At 39.7% G+C, this 21970-nt stretch overlaps 1 protein-coding gene and 1 long non-coding RNA gene across 5 annotated transcripts in view; one reads left to right on the top strand and one right to left on the bottom strand.

The window, feature by feature from the left end:
• Nucleotides 1-379: 379 nt before the first annotated feature.
• Nucleotides 380-21523, bottom strand: LOC103562056 (uncharacterized). The gene is made up of 3 exons (XR_011526404.1): nucleotides 21240-21523; nucleotides 12752-12854; nucleotides 380-822 (listed from the first exon to the last, which is right to left on the bottom strand). It is a non-coding gene; the product is annotated as an uncharacterized lncRNA (long non-coding RNA).
• The window catches only part of KDM3A (lysine demethylase 3A), a 50671-nt gene continuing 50177 nt past the window's right edge, over nucleotides 21477-21970 (top strand). The window contains exon 1 of one of the 4 annotated variants that reach the window (XM_070573689.1): nucleotides 21477-21792. The gene's annotated coding sequence lies outside the window, so the exon portion shown is untranslated. Of the gene's footprint in view, nucleotides 21837-21970 lie in introns of all 4 variants that reach the window. The other 3 variants (XM_070573690.1, XM_070573693.1, XM_070573694.1) reach the window with 3 other exon arrangements.

Raw genomic sequence — 21970 nt, 5'->3', positions numbered from 1 at the left:
AAATCTCAAATGAGAGAAGGGTCATCCCAAAACCCAAAAAGACTGTGGAGAAGGAGGGTGAGGAGAAGAATTGAGGGCTGGGGAGAGAGTGGATCTGTAGGTTTTGAAGGAATGGGTATCCTGTCTTTTTGTCAGATCCCAAAAGATGCCTGTGTCTTTAACAGGCACGGAGGAGAGCAGCAGAGCCCCGCTCAGATGGCAGATGACCAGACAGGCTCCCTGCACACCCATTTCTTGGACCAGTGGAAGGTCCCCAAACCATGACACAACCTTACAGATGGGGAGCCCAGCCAGGACCCAAGTTAGCTTCTTCTGCGAGACCAGACACGAAACTGAAGGTGAGTTATACGAAGTGGAGAAGCTTAGATTCCTTACATACCTGTATTTATGGACTAAGAGTCACACCTACTTGCATGCTGAAGGCATTGTTTTCAGGAGCATAAGAACCAAGAACGTGAACATCAGCACAAAATAATCCCTCGTGCGCTCCCACCACTCGCCTCCATATGTAGTTCCGGTATTGCCTCCTTCCGGGCTTCCTCCTGACACACCGCGTCCCAAACTCGGAGTCTGTTAAAGCCACGGGCCTCAGCTGATGCACAGCGAGCTCTCTACGGCCAGAAAGGCATTCATTTCGGGAGGGTCGTTGGTTTCTCTTATTGCTATTTTTTTAATCTGTTGAGTAGTGCCCAGGAGCATGTGAAATCTATTAGGAGAAACCAGAGGGACAGCTGGAGCCAGAGCTGAAAAGAAATCTCCCCAGTTTATGGTGAGAGTTTTTGCTGAAGCTTTCAATCTCCCACCAACTTCTTGATAACCATTCTGAAAACAAACAGGAGAAAGTAGGAGTTAAGAATAGGAAGAAATAGATAAAACTATTAAGATGAAGTTATCTTTTTAAGAAGATAAAGGAATAAAATGAAAAGGAGAGGGAAAGAATTATGGTTCAAATGCATGAAATAAATTCAAAACAGACAAAGACAAGCTTAAGAATTCATGTGGTGAAATTAATGGCACAGCTTAAACAAAGTTTTTTAAAGGAATTTAAAATAATATAAAATATGAAAATGAATACTAACAAAAAGTACCAAATGACATTTAAGAATGGTCATAGAAAAACAAAATATTTTTTAAATTGCATAGAAAATAAAAGTTTAAAAAGGAAACATTTAAAACAAATATGAAAAGATTAAAAAGATAAAATTAGAAAACTGATAAAGACTTGAAAGGTGGAAAAGTAAGATAATACCATTTAAAATAATTCAAAGCAACATAAATCAGAATAAAAAAACATACTAAGACAATACAAAAGTACAAAGGTAAAAATATTTCAGGCTAAATTCTTAATAGGGAAAAAGATATTCATGAAAAATGTCAAGGGTGAGTGTTTAAGAAGGAATTTGGGGCTGAAGCAGCCCCACAAGGAGGTGAAAGGGAGTCCAGGGCGGGGTCAGAGAATGGGCGCAGGACGTCTGTCCTCTGCTGGGCAGCCCCCTGTGGGAGCCGCTGGAAGGCTGCTCCAGGGGAGGAACCACACTGCAATAATAAGCAGCTGGCAGCCAAATCTGTCCAACCAACTGGGCTGCCAGGAGGCCCCCCCCACCCCCTTGCACATGTCCAGTCGCAGCTGCAGTAGTCTCTAACGGTCCATGGCAGAGTCGGACAGCTTTTTCCACTGAGGGCCACAAACTGTGTAGGACAGGGGTAAATGGACACCCCAGCTTTGAAGACAGACCAACTCACCCTTCTTAGCTGTATGCTCTTAGGCAAGCTTCCTAACCTTTCCAAGCCTCAAGTTTCTCACGAGAAAAGTAGGAATAATATACCTAACTTATAAGGCTATTTGGAAGATTCCACAAGGTAAAGCTTATGAATTATGTTACAAGCAATCAGTAAAGGATAGCCTTTATTATTAACTCACTGGGGGAAACAAGTCCATTTCCATTACAGCTATACAGGAAAAAGAAAAACAATTTTAAGGTGTTAGGATTTTCTTGAGGGAGAACGAGAAAAGGTTCAAAAATGCCATCTTTTTTGGGGGCTTAAAATAACACATTTATTATCTTACAGTTCTGGATCTCAGAAGTCCTCAAATCAATGTGTCAGCAGAGCTAAATTCTTTCTGGAGGCTGTAGGAGAGAATCTGTTCACTCATCTTTTCCAGCTTCTAGAGGCTGCCTTCATTCCTTGGCTTGTGGCCCCTTCCTCCTCCATCTTCAAAATGAGCAGGATAGCATCTTCAAACCTCTCTCTCTCTGCCCCTCTCATTTCTGTCACTGTATCTTCTCTGACTCTCCTGCCCCTCTCTTATGTAAGGACTCTTGTGATTACATCAGGCCCACTTGGATAATCCAGGATAATCTCATCTTAAAATCCTTAATTTAATCATATCTTCAAAGTCTCTTTGCCATGTGAGGTAATATATTTGCAGGTCCTGGGGATTAGGACAGGGACATCTTTAGGAGGTCATTATTCCATTTACCATATCCCCTATAAGGATTAGCGTAGTATCCATGCTAAGGTGCCCTAACTCTTTAAGACTTAACTTTTACTATGGGCAAATTATTTGGATCTGCCTCGGGACCATCACACATGTCAGACCTCTGCAACTGAGAATGCTGCCCCTGACTTTCGACCTAACCAAGTGGCACCCAGCACTCAGCCCAGTGGCAAACAGAGAACCTTCCCCAAAAATGAGATGGAGGAGTGATGCCCAGTGGTTTGTGGCAAAAGCCAAGAGAACATTGTGCCCTGGGCATGTTATTGCCCCAGCTCTCCAGGAAGTCACAAGAAAGGCAAAACTGAGAGAAGAATCCATTGGAAAGAGGAAGAAAATTCAACTAGCTTCCTATACTTTCTCACCTCCATTTACATAGACTCTTGTGAGTGTGTGTGTGTGGTAAAATTCACATAGCAAACAATTCACCATCTTATCCATCTTAAAGTGTACAATTCAGTGGCATTAGTCCATTTACAATGCTGTTCAACATCACCACCATGTAGTTCCTGAACATTTTCATCACCACAAAAGAAAACCCATACCCATTCAGTAGTGACTCCCCATTTCCTCCTCCTCTAACCCCTGGCAACCACTAATCTACTTTCTGTCTCTATCGAATATTATATTCTAGATATTTCACATAAATGGAATACAACATATGGCCTTTTGTGTCTGGCTTCTTTCACTTAGCATGTTTTCAAGGTCCATCCGACAATTATCCCCTTGACATAGCTTATTAACCAGGAATGCACTCTCCCCTCCAATAAAGACAACCAAATAAACAGCAAGAAAATAAATCATCTTTATGAGCATGTGTTTATCCTGGGCTTCCAGTGAGATGTTTTAAAATAGATTTCAAACTCCCAGAAGGTTACTGATCTTTAAAATTCTACCTTTCATTATCAAGAAGGCATATACATCAGTAAGACAAGCACCAACTCGCTAACTGATCAGTGGACAAAGGATACGAATAAATAATTTTTAGAAAAAGGGTAAGAAATATTTAGCTTTACTAGTTAAAAAAAAAAAAAAAAAGCAGATTTTAAACAACCAGAGTCAAATCTGGTTACTAGCAAATTAGCAAAATCAGAATTTGTAAATCTTATCCAATACTATCAAGGATGCATGGAAGGAATGCAAGTTGTCCCATTTTTTGGAAAGCATTTTGACAATATGTATCAAGAGTCTTTGAAATGATAATAATATTCCCACAATTGAGCATTTACCATGTGACAGGCCTCTTTTTTCAGGGTTTTTGGCCAGGTTTTCTGCAGTTAACAAGACACACATTTCTTCTCTCTCTGGTGTGTGAAATGGGGTGGAGATGCATAATAAACAGGTAAATGAATCAACAGGATAATTTCATGTATGATAAGTTCCAGAAATAAAGGTGTTTGTGGGGGCAAAGGGGAAAGGAGAGGCAGTGCAGAGAGAGGCTTGTCAGGGAAGGCCCCTTTAAAGAAATAAATACTGACTTGAGACCTACATGAGTAGGGGAAGCCAGTCTTGGGAAGATCTGGGAGAAGAAAGTTCCAGACTGGACTGCAAGTGGCATGGTCCTAGGTGGGAACCAGCCTAGTGAGTCTAGGAAGTGGCTGAAGACCTGTGTGGATGGTGCCAGGAGGTGGGAGAAGAGACCAGCGGGGTGGCAGGGCCAGTGGGAGATGATGTGCATGCCATGCTGAGAGTTTGGGTTTTGTTCTGAATACAATGGAAGTCACTGGAGAAGTCTAAACGGAGTAGTGCAAATTAGGAAGATCACTCTGTAACTCTGTATCTACTAACTTATAAGTACATCCATGATATGGTGTTAGATGCAATCCTGTACTGAATTTTTTAGCATCCTGATGGAGTAGAGGCTTCAAACAGAAATAAGGTTGAATTATCGAAAAAGTTAATACCTGTTGCTCACCCGAGTTGCTGGATGCTGCAACTCCTGTGTTTGTATAAAGAGGCAATGTTACATATTCCCACAGGTGTAGTAACTGCAGCCAGACTGCCTAGGTTTGAGCCCCCAGAATCCCAGCAACCGTGCTTATTAGTGTTATGTCCTTAGGTGTGTGTATCAGTCAGGATAGGCTAGGTTACACTGTGGTAACAAAAGACCCCCAAGTCTCAATAGTTTACAGAAGCAAAGAGGTTTCTTTCTCCTTCATGCTACGCATTCATTGAGGAGTAAGCTGTGTCTCTATTCCATGTTGTTTTCATTTCAGGACCCATGCTGATGGAGCAGCCTCCATATGGAATATTGTTAGTCATTGTGGCAGAGGGAAAGGAAATGTGGAGAATCATGTGCTAATTCTTAAAGCTTCTACTTCAAAATGGTCCACTTCACTTCAGCCAACATATGTTCCTCCTGAGTTCAACAGTGTGAGAGTGTGGGCTTTCATAGAGGAAAGGGAAAGGGGAAAATTCAAGGAGAATGAAAGGGTTAAGTATTTCAAAATACTATGCTGTAAGTAAGAACAGAAAGCACATGCTTCTAAGGGTCATGCTAAGAGGATTCAGAACGTGAATCAATTATTTTGTGGTGATGTTAAACATACCACAATTGGTACCGTCAAGTTCAAATTCTCATAGAAGTAGATGTTGTGGTGAACCACAGAAGTAAATACAGTCACTTAGGGAATGCCACTCACAAAGAACATCTGTGAATAAGGCCACTGTGTGAAAATGGGGCGGTATGTCAGCATGGGTTGCATCCCTGACTCTTCCCTTTCTCTCACACCTCACATCCAATCTGTCAGCAAAGCCTTCAAAATACTATACTCTGCCTCTCACCACTGTTACCCCCATCTAGCCACCTAACTGGACCCCCAACTTCTGCTTTGGCCCCAAGGAGGATCCTGGACAAACATATGACAGGTCATCTCTCTCTTAGTCTGAAAACCTTTTCACACAGATTAAAATTCAAAGTGCTTACAGTGCCTGCAAGGACTGATGCTGACCTTCTGTTACCTGATGGCCTCATTCCTCTTCACTCCCTCTTCTGCAGCTGCTCTGGCCTCTGTGGGAAACGCCGGGTACTCTCCCCACTTAGGGCACCGGCTGGTCCCTCTGCCAGGAACACACTTTCCCCAGTTACCTGCATGGCTTTTTTCCTCACATCCTTAGGGGTTTGCCCAGATGTCACCTTCTCTTTTAGGACCCTATTCTAGCTTTCTTTTCCTCCTCATCTCGTCACTATTGTGTAAGCTCCAGAGAGGCAAGATTTTTTTCTATTTTATTTATTACTACATCCCCAGTGCCTAGGAGAGAGCCTGGCACAGAATAGATGCTTGGAAAATCTGTTAAATGTTGAATGACTTAGCTGTAGCTGGGATATACAAAATTAAGCTGTACGTGTCCTTAGACCAACTCACAACTGCACTAAACCAGCTTTCTTACCTGTCTCCTGTGTCATGGACAGTGTCACCATCCACCCCAGAAAACTGGGAGTCATCCTGGATTCCTCCTGTACTTTTAGCCCCTCTGTAAGTATCCCCAAGTCCTATTGATTATTCCTTATTGTTTACCAAACTCTTCCATTTCCCTCCACTTCCTTTCTCAATAACCTAGATCAAGCCATCATCATCTCCCATCTCACGTAAGAAAACAGTCTCCCGACTCATCTCCTTGCTGCTGCTCTCACCTCCTCCCATAGGATTTTGTAAATCATGACATAATTGGTCAAAGTGATCCTTTGAAGCACATTTGCTTAAACTTGTTTAAATCCTTCAGTGGCTGCCCTTTATTCTCAGCATAAAGTCAAAACTCTTTGACTGACTTAAAAACTCCTTTCCATCTGGGCCTGGTATAACTCTTTAGGGTCCTTTCTCTGGGCCTTTGCACATGCTCTTTTCTTGGCATAAAACTCTCTCTCCATCCCTTCTCTGCCTGGCTAACAGCTGCAGTGTCACTTCTTCCTCAAGACTGGGGCTCCAACAGAACCCTGACTTCCCCATCATAGCATTCACCAGCTTCTCCGTTGACTATCCCCCTACCTCACACACCCACCCTAATCTGTGAGCCCTGAGAGCACGAGAATGAAGGCTTGGGGCTCAGCCCAGCCTGGGAGGGTCAGAGAGGCGGCACTAGATCTGTGTCTCAAAGGTGAGCAGCAATTAGCCAGGCTTCGGGGAAGGAACGGGTATTCTGGGTTCTTGAATAGCATGAGCAAACTGATGAAATCAAGAAACACCAGAGTGAGGGTGAGGAACCACGATATGTTTCCGTTAATCAAGATTAATATGTGCAGGGCGGCAGCAAGTTGAGGGGAACTCAGAGGACTTCAAAAGCCATGGTAAGGGTCTTTGGTTTGTTCTTTCCAGACACTGAAAGATTTTTGCTACAGCCACTTCAGGAGGACCACTCTGGTGGGGTTGTATGGAGAGAAATTTTTTTTCAAAGACTTAATTTTTTTAGATCAGGTTTTTTTTAGGTTCACAGCAAAACTGAAAGGAAGGTATAGAGATTTCCCAAATACCCCCTGCCCCCAAACAGGCATGGCCTTCCCCCTTATCAGTATCCCCCACCAGAGTTGTACGTTTGTTACAACTGACAAACCTACATTGGCACATCATAATCACCCACAGTCCATAGTTCACATTAAGATTCACTCTCGGAGTTCACATTTTATGTGTAATGTATACGACATTGGATAATGACATGTATCCATCACTACAGTATTGTACAGAGTATTTTCACTGCCCTAAAAATCCTCTATACTCTGCCTATTCATCCCTCTCCCTGCCTCCCTAAACCTCTGGCAACCACTAATCTTTCTACTGTCTCATGGTTTTGCCTTTTCCAGAATGACATACAGACGGAATCATATAGTATGTAGGCTTTTTGGATTGGCTTCTTTCATTTAGTAATATGCAGTTAAGGTTCCTTAATGTCTTTCCATGGCTTGATAGCTCATTCCTTTTTAAGCACTGAATATTAGTCCATTGTTTGGACATACACAGTTTATTTATCCACTCAAGTAGTGAAGGACATCTTGGTTGCTTTCAAGTTTTGGCACTTATGAGTGAAACTGCTATAAACCTCTGTGTACAGGTTTTCATGTGGACCTAAGTTTTCAACCCCTTTGGGAAGTACCAAGGAAGGTGATCGCTGGATTGTATGGTAAGAGTATATTTAGTTTTGTAAAAAACTGCCCAACTGTCTTCAAAAGGGGCGGTACCATTTTGTATTCCCACCAGCAATGAATGAGAGTTCCTGTTGTTCCACATCTTTGCCAGCCACATTTGACATTTTGGTGTTGTCAGTGGTTTGGATTTTGGCCATTCTAATAGTTGTATAACAGTATGAAAGTTGGTTTTTAGGATGCCACATGGTAGGTAAGTGGACCAGTGAGGGGATTTCACTTTTCTAGAGCCACATCATGGCAGCTATGTCCTCAAATCTGCCTCATTATTGGTACTAAAAGCCAAGATAGCTGTTAAGTCAAACAATGAAGCCAACAATATGCTTGAGTTTTTTTGGAGGTGAGAAAATGTTCATAATAATTTTTCTGTCAGAAAAAATATTTAAGGTAGTCTACTAAATAGTTCACCTTTCATGACACTTCCTCAACTTTCCAAGGTTAGGTATTACTCCACAGCTCTTGTTAAACCAGGAACTCCAAGGATGAAGCTCATGTTTCCCCAAATATGGAATGGATAAAAACAGTCAACTTAGCAGAACTTTGTGATGAGAAATAAGGGGGGGTACCTCTCTCACTTTAGGCAAATGAGATGGAATTCTGAAAGACTTTCAGGCTCTAAAAAACATCACTGAAGGTGAAGACTTTTCATTCAATCTCAATTTTCTTAACCCCTTGATCTCACCAATTCAACTGTGAGCCCCTGGATAGTTATAAAGGTATGATTTATATATGCTGTTACTTATATACAATGTTTCATATTCCACAATGCAAACCATGTCTTCCTTGATATATTAGAAGGATAATTTTCCTGCATATTCTTCAAAAGAAAGTGCCATGATACTATGCTATTTTAAAATTAATTTTATAAATACTGTGGTGGAATATGTATGCATAAAAATATTCATAACTAAACATCTCTTCTTTCATAAAAATAACATTATATATATAACGTTATTTTCATGAAATTTGAATATTTATATTTCATGAATATATATATTATGTATATAATATATATCACTTTATCTTGCCCTCATAAACAACCCTGTGTGGTAGGCAGTACTGGAGCAATTTTATCTGCGAGGAAATTGAGCCCCATAGAGATTAAACAATGTATCCAGTCATCCAGTAAGTGATGGGACCAGAGCACAAACCAGGGCTCATAAGTCAAAGCCCTGTTCTTTCCGCTGTACAACTACCTCTCCTTGTGTCTGTTGTTCTACCAGAGCAATTGAAAACCTCCAGCAACACTGTTAATAACACAAGAAACAACCCCTCACCCCCAGGAAAGCTCTTAGAGGCTAAAGGGGCTCTGTGGGAGAGGTACCTGAAGACAAAAGTAGAGATGCCAGGCGGGTAGAACCCAGAAGCATAGCTGATTAGTTGTGGATATTTTGTCATACAGATGGAAAATCTTTGTAGACTCTTTGAAACAACTCCCACGTTCTACTGGTACAGCCTACATCTAAGCAGAGCCATTGAGTTGGATTTATGTTTATTTCACAGGGCATCAGCATTTCATTGGTCTGTTTTAATGTTTATTTTAGTTCTGGAAGCTCTTAGATACTTGATTAGAAGACAGAGGTGCAAAAATATAAAATAAGTTACTTGAAAATCATTCTAAGTTTTCTTTTAGTACTTTTACAGTTTTATTTTTTCCTGCTTAGATCTTTGACTTTCTGGGGTAATGTGTGAGGAAGGGATTCAACTTTATCTTTTTTCAGATGACTATCCAGTTTTTGATGTGGGATCATTTTTCCTATTTGTGGCCACTCAGTGTGATTTGAACCTCATTTCTATGCTCGGGGATGTTATGTGTCCTGCCTCCTCAAGGTATGAGCCAAAACTCAATTCCCTAGCTTATCTGGTGGCTAGAAGTGAGGCACATGACCTAGACTTCATCAACCAGGCATGCACAAGTGAGGTCTTGATTTGGAAGAAATCATCATGAGGAGACAGCTACTACCCGAATGTAGTATGTGAAGAGGGTGATGAAACACATCACAGAGACATGGAGAAGTCAATAGCAGCAGAGCACATTTATAGTATAAAGTGTGGTGCCAGTATCAGAAATGGTGCAGTCACTCCTTTGAGCAGTTGGACAGGCTAATTTAATTTCCAAATGCTTCACCTCAAAGCCTAACCCTCTGACCCTTCTGGAAAAATTTTTTTCTACTTAATGTTGCTTAATACATTCCTTTTCTGTTAAAACTGTCTCAATTGGATTCTATAATTGCAAATTGGAAGCCTGATTACTACATGTGCTGACACCATTTATTGAATAATTCATCTTTTCCTCTACTGATCTGAACTGTACCTTTGGTAAAATTATGTTTCTGGAAAGATGGAACATCAGGGACCAGATTTACCCCTCTGTGTGAAACGAATTTAAAAAAAGAAAAGATATTTGAAACAACTGGTCACAGACATAACATTAGGTGGTACAAGACTGTGACCCCTGAGAGAGGAAAAACATGAGTCCCACCATTGCCCCAGCTTACTTTCTTGAGAGGGTTTTCAGGCCACTGTGCAGGGAGTGGGGACCCAGGCAGAGTCTGGAGCTCCCCTTGAGTTGAACATATAGAGTTGAGACAGACAGAGTTGAGGCCAAGGCAGCTAGAATTCACAAGGCAGAGTACCAGGGGGAAAAAGCTGCAGGAAAAGTTCTGGATAACTGTAAAAGGTCCACCTTGAGTGGTTAGCTGAATGCTAATCAGAGCATATTAGTAAGTAAACTACCCAAAGCTAGGGAAATAACTGTGTCACAGGAACACAATCACCAGCACTCACAGAGAGTCAGGAATAGTTGTGGTTGTACGAGGCAGAGTAGAATGCACCATAGTTCATGGGGCTTTGGGTAGAACAAGCCTTAGATTAATGGCCTCAATAGTGTGGTAAAATTATCCCTAGTGTAAGGGCTGCTTGTTCCACTTAACAAAGTCCAAAAGCAAGCCTCAGAAGGATTGAACTGTTTTTAAGTAACTGTATTCCATAACAAAGCTCAGTAATAGTTATAGGAATACAAAAACATCCAGCACCTAGCAGAGCAAAATTCACAATGTCTGGCATCTGATTGAAAGCTACCAGACATACTACCCATAATGAGAAGAAAAACCAGTCAACTGAAATATACTCAGGTATGTCAGAGTGACATTAAATTAGTTACAGAATTAGTAACATTAAATAACATTAAAACAATTATCATCAATATATCCCATCTGATCAGGAAGGTAGAAGAAAGCAGGAACATGAGAAGGAGAGACATGGAAAATATACAAAAGACCCAAACTAAACTTCTAGAGATAATAAAAGCCAATGTCTAAAATGAAAATACCATGGAAGAGACTAACATCAGATTAGACACAGCAGAAGAAAAAATTAGTAACCTTGTAGACATAGCAACAAAAATTATCCAAAATAAAACACACAGAGTAAGAAGACTGAAAAACAATTTAACAGAGCTTCACAGGGCTGTGGGACAACTTCAGGTGGTCTAATATAAGTGTAATTAGAGCATCAGAAGGAGAGAAGATAGAGAGGAAAACAAAAAATATTTGAAAGAATGACAAAATAATTTTTTCAAGTAATTTTAAAGTTATAAACCTACAGACCCAAGAAGCTCAACAATTTCAAGCATAAGAACATGAAGAAAACGACCTCAAGGCACGTCATAATCAAATTACTTAAGCTTACCAGCACACCACACTACAAGAAATGTTGAAGGAAGACCTATAGGCAGAAGGAAAATGATACCAGATGGAAGTCTGGATCAATATAAAGGAATGAAAAACCCTAGAAATAGTAATTACATGGGTAAAAATACAAGACTTTTTTCTTATCATCTTAATATCTTTAATAGATAATTGACTTTAAGCAAAAAGAAAAATGTATTTTGGGGTTTATGATATATGTAAAGGTAAAATGCCTGAAAATCAAAATATCATAAAGGACTAAAAATGGGAGATTAGGGAAGTTTAAACCTCTGTTCCTCTTTTAAAGCAATGATTAAGTTGGCAAAAACTGTCTGAATCAATTTTTACAGAATATAAAACAAAATAAAACCGGAACATAAGAAAAACTTATAACAACCAGGGGAATGCTAAGTGAATAAAAAAGCTGCTAAATTTTTGTAATAGAGAAAAATTGTTGTAATAGAGAATTGTGGCATTTTAACTTACCTGTCTACCACCCTCCATCCCCCAGATAAGCAGCAGCCACAAAATAAGTCTCAATAAACTTCAGAAGTTTGAAACCATACAAAGTATCTACTTTGACTGCAACAGAATAAAACTATAAATCATTACCAGAAGGAAAACAGGAAAATTCACAGAGCAGAAATTAAACAATACTCTTAAACAATTAATGAGTCAAAGAAGAAATCACAAGAGAAATTAGAAAATATCTTGAGACAAATGAAAACAAAAATGCAACATAACAAAACTTATGGGATGCAGCAAAAACAGTGCTCAGAGGGAAATAAAAGATCTCAAATCAATAACTTAACTATATACCTTAAGAAACTAGGAAAAGGAGCATAAGGTAAATCGGAAGTTAGGAGAAGGAAGGAAATAATAAAGATTGGAGATAAATGAAATAGACATTAGAAAAACAATTGAGAGAATTAATGACCCCAAAAGTTGGTTCTTTGAAAAATATCATCAAAACTGACAAACTTTTAACTAGATTGACCAAGAAAAAAAAGACTCAGTTAATAAAATTAGAAATAAAAGTGGGGCTATTTCTACCAATCTTGTAGAAATAAAAAGTATTATAAGAGAATACCATGAACAATTGTACACCAACAAATTTGATAACCTACATGAAATGGACAAATTCCCAGAAACACACAAACCACTAAAACTGACTGAAGAAAAAATAGAAAGTCTGAACAGACCTATAAAGAGTAAAGAGATTCAATTAGTAATCAAAAACCTCCCAGTGAAGAAAACCCCAGGACCAAATGGCTTCACTGGTGAATTATACCTGTTCCCTTAGGCATATTGTCCTGTCTTGTCCCTTTTTTCTTTCTGTGTATTTGTGCCCTGTCTCTGAATGCCAAGCTTCTCTGATTTTTCCTATTGTGTGTATGTGCCCAGAATTTTCTGTGGTTATGCTCTGCTCACCTACTAAGTTCGCCTGGCACATTTGCTGATCTCACAGGTCTGCCTGGTATCTCTGGTTCCTCTCAGCCATGCCTGGTCATATCCGTTATGCTGAAAATGGACCCTAGACATAACAGAGAAAAAGGCAAGGATCAGGTAATCTGGGGAAGACTATGTAAAGAAGGAAGTTGCTTCAGAATATACAGGTCAGGGGAATCAGAAAGAAACAGGCAAGCAATAGATTAAAACTGTTCAGGGTCAGCTCAATACTTATTGAGCAACTGCTATGTGCTAGTAACTTAGATTCAAAGAAAAATAAGATAGGATTGAAAAAACCCAGGCATAATCTTAGAATGAGAAGGTAGGCAAGCCTAGTTCAGCTACAGGGAACACATAAAGATTGAGGTCAAGGCTGAGTCAAAGGCAAGTTCATCAGGGATCATGGTCATCCAAGGGCCAAAAGTTTCAAACCGTGGATCAGAGTCAGCCCAGCTGCTATCAAAAGAGTAATCAAAGCAGGGGCTGGCCCTGTGGCCGAGTGATTAAGTTTGCGTGCTCCGCTGCAGGCGGCCCAGTGTTTCGTTGATTCAAATCCTGGGCACGGACATGGCACTGCTCATCAAACCATGCTGAGGCAGCGTCCCACATGCCACAACTAGAAGGACCTACAATGAAGACTATACAACTATGTACCAGGGGGCTTTGGGGAGAAAAAGGAAAAAATAAAATCTTTAAAAGAAAAAAAAAGAGTAATCAAAGCAAACCAGATTAACTCCTGCTTCTGCTTCAGATGCAGAAAGCTTCAAGAGACTGTTGCTCTCCCTGTAATGATAAGAATGAACTGGGTAATCTACATAATCATAGTTATTTAAGTCTATTAGAAGCTCTTATGGAAATCTAATGAATGAAAATCCAAGAAATGATAAGCGCTCTTAGGAGAGAAGGCACCCCTGGCTGATTTCATTCTTGGCAGAGCAGCAGGAGGAAGTATCCATAGATTTAGGCAAGAAGAAAACAGCCGATGTTTTAATGCAACTTCAAAGGCAGGATGTGGTCTAGAATGACAGTTTAGAGTTCCTGCATGGCGAAAACACAGGGGAGTCTGAATTAAACTGCCAACTCTTTTCCATAGAGCTTTCACTGAGCGCTCACAAGAAAATTTAGGGCAGGAAATCTGAGAGAGACACCTTCTGAGGCACAGAGGTGCCAGGCCTCTTGAAGTGTGAGGGTGAAGCGAGAGAATGGAGAAGCACTCTGGGCCTTACACTGAGTATAAGGGAGTGGTTACCTACCACTGGAGGAGAGACAGGTAAGCCGAGAGAGAATCCCCATGAAGAAATCCCACAAGCACTCCAGGCCTTACACAGAGTATCAGGCAGCAACCATCTCCTGCTTGGTGGAGGGGCAGGAGAGTTCTGAGAGATCTCTGAGGTGCAGTCACATAGGACCTGCTGACATCTATGGATAGGTTGAGAGAAGGAAGACAAACCTTCCAGGCACTCAGAGCCCAAGTCCTGTTAAAAGAAAGGCTCTGATACCACAAGGCTAGGACTAGCGTGAGACAAATGAAACAAATAGGAAACTTGCCTTTGGTACAAAAAAGGAGTGCTAAAGAACTCAATAACTATGATAAATAATATTTTAATGCAACATTTAAAAAATCAAAGTTTATGCAAAAAAATCCATGATGAGCAAAATCTCAAAATTTTAGATAAAGACAGAAATAGTACTACTGATTTTCCTTCTACCTCCGGCTGCAATATGGCTCAGCATAGCACTTACTGATCCTATCTCTTTTTGTACCTCAGCAAATGCTTCAGTTGCCTCACCTTAGTCCTGGCTTTGACCTGCTCTCAAATATTTCAAAGTGTGTAATAAGCTGAATCTAACTAAGAAACACAAAGCCAGATCAATCGGGATAGACTATATTATTCCAATCCCCCATGCTACAGCTTGACAGAAGAAGAGCTATGCCCTTTTCTGAGCATGAATACTATTTACCCCAGGTTCTTCTGTTATTTGACACATTATATCTGTCATTTAATAAAAAAAAAATCAAGACTTTTTTTAAAAAGCAAGAAAACTAAATCCATTGTCAAGAGAGAAAACAACCAGTAGAACCAGACACAGAGCTGTCCCATATGTTAGCATAATCACACTCTATATTTTACAATAACTATGATAAATATATAAAAGATTTAGTGGACAAAGTGGACAATAGATGGGAAATTTTCCTGGAGAGAGGAAAACTATTAAAAAGGGCCAATGCTAGAAATAAAAAAAACCCCACATGATATAAGAGATAAAGAATTCTTTTAAAGAGCAGGTTAGGCACAGGCATCAACCAACGTGAAGACAAGTCACTAGAAATTACCCAAACCAAGATATAAAAAGGAAAAAGAGCTAAAAAAAAAAAGACTAAAGTATCTGAGTTGTGTGGAACAATATTAAACAGTTTAATATATGTGTGAATGAATAAGGAGAAGAAAGACAGAATGGAACAGAAAACATTTGAAGTGATAATGGCTGAGAATTTTTCTAAAATTAATTAATTACACTAGCCCATAGATCTAAGTTTAGTAAACCTACAGTAGGTTAAATCCAAAGAAAACCACATCTAGGCACATCAGAGTCAAATGGCTGAAAACCAAAGGTAAAGACAATATTTTGAAAGCAGAGACTAAAGGATACATTACCTACAGGGGAACAATGATAAGAATAATGTCTGCCTTCTCATCAGGAATAACAGAGACCAAAAGATAATGTATCGGTATCTTTAAAGGTAAAAGGAAAAAAATCCCCATCAATCTAGAATTCTATATCTAGCAAAAATATCCTTCAAAAATGAAGGTGAAATTAAGACTTTTTCAACAGACAAAAGTCAAAAGATTTATTGCCAGCAGATCCATGCTACAAGATCCACTAAAAGAAGTTCATCAGTATAAAAGAAGGGCTGACTTCTACCTGAAAGCTGCAACAACGAATGGTTTAGATATATTTATAATAAATTGAATTAAACTTTTTCTATAAAAAGAAAACTTAAGATCACTTATTTGAAGACAAATATGAAGTCTCACCTTCCAATTTGCTTTCTCATTAGTTTCTTCCAAAATACGGTCTTAAAGCTATCATTGACATTTTTCTCATAATAAACCCTCTCAGGACACCATGTGGCCAGTGTAAGTACAAAGGGAGAGGAAGACATATTTAAGAGCTTTACTATCACTATAACCATTCCTAGTTGAATGTTGTTCTCTTCTTGTTCCATTGTCAAAACACAAATCAGCACTGATATTCAGTTTTGAATATTTTAAAATGTAGTATTACTTGGGAAAAGTATTTTTCACACATTTGTGTATGTATTGTGTATATGCCTCAAGTTAAATTGATGGCTTTGATGTATGCTCAAAAGCAGGGTGAATAACACAAAAATTAATAATATCCTTAGTTATAATCATAATGGGATAAGTCCTGACATTGGTGCTAAGTGCCATTTTGTATTTTTCCCCTTACATGCTCTGTACTGTATAACTAGCTCCTCAAATCATAGAGCTGCTCTTAAAAATGAAAAAGAGAAACAGCTTGACATTTTGTACATATTTTCTTTTTCTTGATCAAATCACACACATGGAAACATGTAATGCAACTGAGTGGAATATATATCCAAGTCTTGGCTTAGTGTTATCAATGGGCAGAATTGCACCATGAGCATTATCAGATTACTCCTTTTATTGGCCCTTATGCCATATAAATTACTGAATAAATTGTTAATCCATTTAAAAACGTTCATTAGGCTGAAGGGAAATTATATTGGATGGAAATACGGCTTTGTAGGAAGGAAGGAAGAATAGCAGAAAGCGTTAAAATGTTGAAACATATAAGTGCAGAGCAGATAAACAGAAATCAAACACTAAGAGAGTAGACTTAAACTCAAATATATTTCTAATAGCCAAGAACTGAAAACAGTTCAGGTCTCCATCAACAGAGCAGGGATATACAAACTATGGCATATTCAGACAATGAAATACTACCTAGCGATGAAAGGGAATACACATCTTGCAGAAGTAATCACATGAATGAATCTCGGAAACGTGCTGAGTAAAGGAAGCTAGATACCAGAGATGTGGCATACTGTATTATGTCATTTAGATAAAATCCAAGAACAGGCAAAGCCAAGTTATGGTGATAAAAATCACTATAGGTGATGGAAATCACCATAGAAAGGTTACTCTGGGCAGGGGTACTGACTAGGAAAAAGCACTTAGAAACGTACAGTGGTGATGGAATGTTCTCTATCAGGGTTTGGCAAAACTTTTCTGTAAGGGAATGGAGAGTAATTATTTTCGGCTTCAAGGGTCACACAGTCTCTGCAAGTACTCAACTTTACCAATATGGCATGAAATTAGACACAGATAAAACACAAACAAATGGGTGTGGCTGTTTTAATTTTATTTATAGACAATGAAATTTGAATTTTGTATAATTTTTATGGTCACAAAAGTATTATTACTATTCTAGGTGGTTGTTTTTTTTAAACCTTTAGTGTGTGGTTGTGTATCCTAGCTGTTACTTTAATTCTCTATGTGAGCCGCCACCACAGTATGACAACTGAAAGACAGGTGGTGTGGTTCCATGACCAGGAAACGAACCTGGGCTGTGGTGGTGAGAGTGCCAAATCTTAACCATTAGACTGCCAGGGTTGGCTTAATCTAGGGTTTTTTTAAACGTTAAAAAAATGTAAAAACCATTCTTCACAGGCTGTAGGAAATTAGGCAGTGAGTCAGATTTGGCCTCTGGGCTGTAGTTGGTTGACTCCTGTTCTTTCTATATCTTGATAGGGGTGTGGGTTATATGGATGTATGAATTTGTAAAACTGATGAAATTGTTCTCATAAGATCTGCACATTTCTCTGGATGTAAATTATTCCTCAACAGAAAAAGTCTTTAAAAATAAAAAAAGGCAAGAAGCTTAGCACTGATGCTTTGCTTGCCTCATTAACTGTCACAGGTGCACTGCACTAACAGAAATAGCATAAGACATTTAAATTTTCACACAAAACACCATTGCTATGCTGTTTAACAGAAGCAGTTTTAGACAGAAAATATTGTATTCTAATTATTTTGCAGTTGAGGAATAAAGGTCCAAACAGATTTCCAAATTTCTAGTTGCTAACTTTCTTAAAGGCTTTTGGAAACTTCTCATGTCCCTTGGGGTAAAAGTCAACTATGCTAGTTAGTGGCAGGATTTTGACTGGAATGTGTATTCTGGCACTTGGATAATAGTTTTTTTTTTTTTTTTTTCCATTTTCTCCCCAAAGCCCTCCAGTACATAGCTGTATATTCTTCATTGTGGGTCCTTCTAGTTGTGGCATGTGGCACGCTGCCTCAGCGAGGTTTGATGAGCAGTGCCATATCCGCGCCCAGGATTCGAACCAACGAATCACTGGGCCGCCTGCAGCGGGAGTGCGCGAACTTAACCACTTGGCCACGGGGCCAGCCCTGGATAATAGTTTTTACTAACCAGAAGTGATTTCTGGCAAAACCTCCAAGCTAAAACATACTGGGTGGAATTGCTGATATATTGCTGTTCACTCCTTCAACTGCCTTGACCTCAGTGTATCCTTTGATCTCTCTGAATAGTCCTCCAAGTTGAAATTCTCTCTTGCCTTGTTTCCAGGATGCATCTCTGCTAGTTCTCCTCCTGCTTCTAAGATCTTTCTTGGTCTTTTCAGTGTCCTTTGATGGTTCCTGCACGAACAGTCTCCTCACCCTCCTCAGGCTCAGATACCCCGTTCCAGGCTTTTCCCACACGTGAGTATCTCTTCATCCTGATTGGACCCTAACATACCACACTAGGCTGCCTCCATTCACAGATGCCATCCTCATCTCACTTGGGATCTAGATATCCCATGCTGGGTTGACCTTCTGTGTATCTACTCTTCTCACCCCACTTGGGCTCTGACTCCCCATGCCAGGCTACTACTACTTACTTTTTTGAGCTCAAACATTCTGTGCCAGGCAGCCTCTCCTTATGAAAACCCTCCTTGCTCTGCATTCCTAATGGCTTTAGGACTAAAATGTTTGGAAAGAGGACGGGGAAGAGGAGGAGGAAGGAAAGGGGAAGGAATCTTAAAATATTTTACTAGATTTTTTATAGTTAGCTCTTTGATCCATCTGGAACTTATTTTTGTGAATGTTGATGTAGGGATCTGACTTCGTTATTTTTTCCTAATGAATAACCAATAGACCCCAAAGCATATATTGAATAGTCTATTATTAGTACTCATTTGTAATGGTGTGTTAATCATAAACTAATTTTTCATATATACATGGGTCTGTTTCTGTGTTCTCTTAACTTTTTATATATTTCTATTTTGATTCTTTCATTCATTGAAATTGTAGTTTAATTAGAGGAGAAACGATATCTTTACTTTATCAAGTCATATAAGGAGATGGAATTTTTCAAATCTTTTATGCATGTCAGTAAAGCCTTATAGTTTTCTTCATATAGGTTTTGTTTATTTCATGTTATGTTTTTTCTTAGATATTCCATAGTTTTCATGATCATAATGGTTTCTTTTTTCTATTATATGTTCTAATTGATGCTTGTTAAGGAATAGGAATTATTTTGATTTTTGTTCATGGATCTTCTATTGCACCAACTTCTTGCCTCTTGTATTAGTTCTAATAAGTTGTCATTAATGCTCTTGAGTGTTAATGTAGTAGACTCCATCTATAGGATTTTAAAATTAACTTTAAATTTCAAGTTACACATGAATACATTTGACTTATAAAAATGAGAGAATTACAAATACTAAATTGCCTTTAACCAATTCTCCCAATTCTAGTGTGCACCCCCAATACCAGCAACTATCGTTATGAGTTTTAATACATATATTTCATAGAACACATACAGTGTTACTTTTGTGTGTATATTTTTAAATAGTACCAAATGCAACTTTCTTTTTTCATTGAAAATGTTTTGCTCAACAAACATGGTGACTATTTTAAAACTATACTGCTGCATTTAACTTGTTGATATTTTACATAAGAATTTTCCATCTATATTTATAAGCATGACTGAACTACAGCCATCCTTTCTTGCAGTCTCCTCATTCATATTTGGGAGAACTTGTCCCTAGTGATTGCCTTTCAAATTAGTAGTTAATTATGTAATCTAAGTCCTTCATACCCTCACTTGTTTTAAAAATCTGAGGTGCCTATTTCTGAGATAGATGTATTTATATCTTCTACTCTGACTACAAACTGCCAAATGTTTTTGTAGTTCTTACAGTTTAGTCTTAACTTAGGCTAGGGTACCTTTCCAGAGTCACAATAGTTCAAGAATATATATTATCTCTATGGACTTTATCCTTCATTAATATAAAATCCTTTTCTCTTTTGATGTTTTTGCTTTTAATTATGTTGATATTGCTATACTGCATTCCTTCAATTACCATTTGATTAGTAAATCTTTTAACTCAATATTTAAAAGCTTCCTCTGCTGTTGTTGGAGTTTGCTTGTGGTCAACTTATAGCTGGATTTTGTTTTTAATTTGTCTTTTTAACTTATGAGTAAAATTAACCCATTTATATTTATTGTAAATATTCATATTTGGACTTACTTTTCTCATTTTATTTTTTCTATTTACCATACCTTCATCTAGTTTTTCTTTTCTTGTTTCCATTTCTGACTTTTGTTGGACTGTATATGTTTTCTTTGTTTCATTTCCCCCCTTTTAATGGTCTGCAAATTATAAATCCAATTTAATTCTTCAGTGTTTATCCTTAATTTTAAAATTTATTTAATGTCACATATTCAAAATATATATTTTTAAAATCAACACCTGGAGATATCTTGCATCTATAATCCCTTGAATAGTTTCTGAACTTTTTCTGACGCTGTTTTCACACTTGTAAAATTGGGAGCATAAATTCTTCACTCATTATCTTAATGATTAAATGTGATGCCATGTCAAGCACCAGCCTTTATGAAATAAGAAGTCTTGAAGTCCTTCATTCCATTTCTTCTTCACTCAACCAAAAAACTTCAGGTCTCAAGCACACAATCACCTCTTATCTCCTTTGTCCTTCAAAGTCACCTCCTCTTTGATATTTCTTGCATCATTATGGCCTTCCTCTAGTCTTTCAATTTCTTTGTAAGTCTCAAAGTATCTTCTCATCCACCCTTTATAAAGCAAAATCACATTCTGTATTGTACTGAATGGCCTCTTTTGCTCCAGATTTAATAAACGTCATTTCCCAATGACCCCATGCCTTTCTTCATTTTTCCTTCAAAATGGCGGAGTTTAGACGTTCCATGATCAGCACCACGTGCGCCTGCGCCTCCCGCGGCCATTTCGCCCAGCAGCCCAAGCTCCAGCCCCCTGCTCCGCGAGGCGCCTGCGCACGAGCCTCTAGAGCACTGTCGCTCCTCCCTCTAGCTGAGTACGCTTGAAACCGCACGTTCCCGTCTCTTCCCTCCCCCACCGACTCTGCGCCGCTCTCACCCCTTTCCTGTGAGATTCTTCCGCCAAGTGGAAGGCTCATCTTCGGTCGACAGCCTACGCACTTGAAGAGCAATCCAATAGGCACTTCCAGCCCTGGCGTTCGCCATTCAGTCTTATCTGTGCACCACTGCAGTTTTCCTCTGGGCCCTAAAGTTGATAACCGATTTCGCGGGACTTTTTTGCATACCGTGAGGCAACAAATGGAAAGAATGGCTGTGGCGGAGGGATCTCTCGCTTACGCTCTGTGTACTTTAACCTAATGGGGGTCGTCCGGGAGTCGGAAGGGGGAGGGGAAAGGGAGGAGGCAGCCAAGGAATTGTTTTTTTCTCTCGCCCCGCCCTCGCCAGCCTGGCCAATGGCGACAGGCTATTTCCCCACGAGCCTCGCCCCCCTCCTTGGACTCAGCCAATGAGCGGCGGAAGCGGCTCCGAGGGGGCGGGCCCGGGAGGCTGTGCGTGTCTTGTGAGAGCTCTTGAACCAAGTCAGAGCTAGAGTCGGCTGGGCGGCTGAAAACGGCGGCCGCCGCCGGTGACTCAGGGAGGCGGGAGGCGGGGTAAGAGCGCCGAGGCCTCGGCTGAGGGGAGAGGAGGAAGAAAGGTGAAGGCGCCGAGTCCGCGGCCCCGCCGCCCCCGTGTCGCGGCGCAGGCCAGGGCGAGGGGCGCCCGGGGGTCGGCGGCCGGGAAGCAGGGTGTCGGGGCGGGGCGGCGGGGCAAGTGCGGAACCGCGGGCTC

This window comes from Equus przewalskii, chromosome 14, assembly GCF_037783145.1.
Source record: "Equus przewalskii isolate Varuska chromosome 14, EquPr2, whole genome shotgun sequence".
Taxonomy (NCBI): domain Eukaryota; kingdom Metazoa; phylum Chordata; class Mammalia; order Perissodactyla; family Equidae; genus Equus; species Equus przewalskii.
This window is presented reverse-complemented; position numbering and strand designations above follow the sequence as displayed.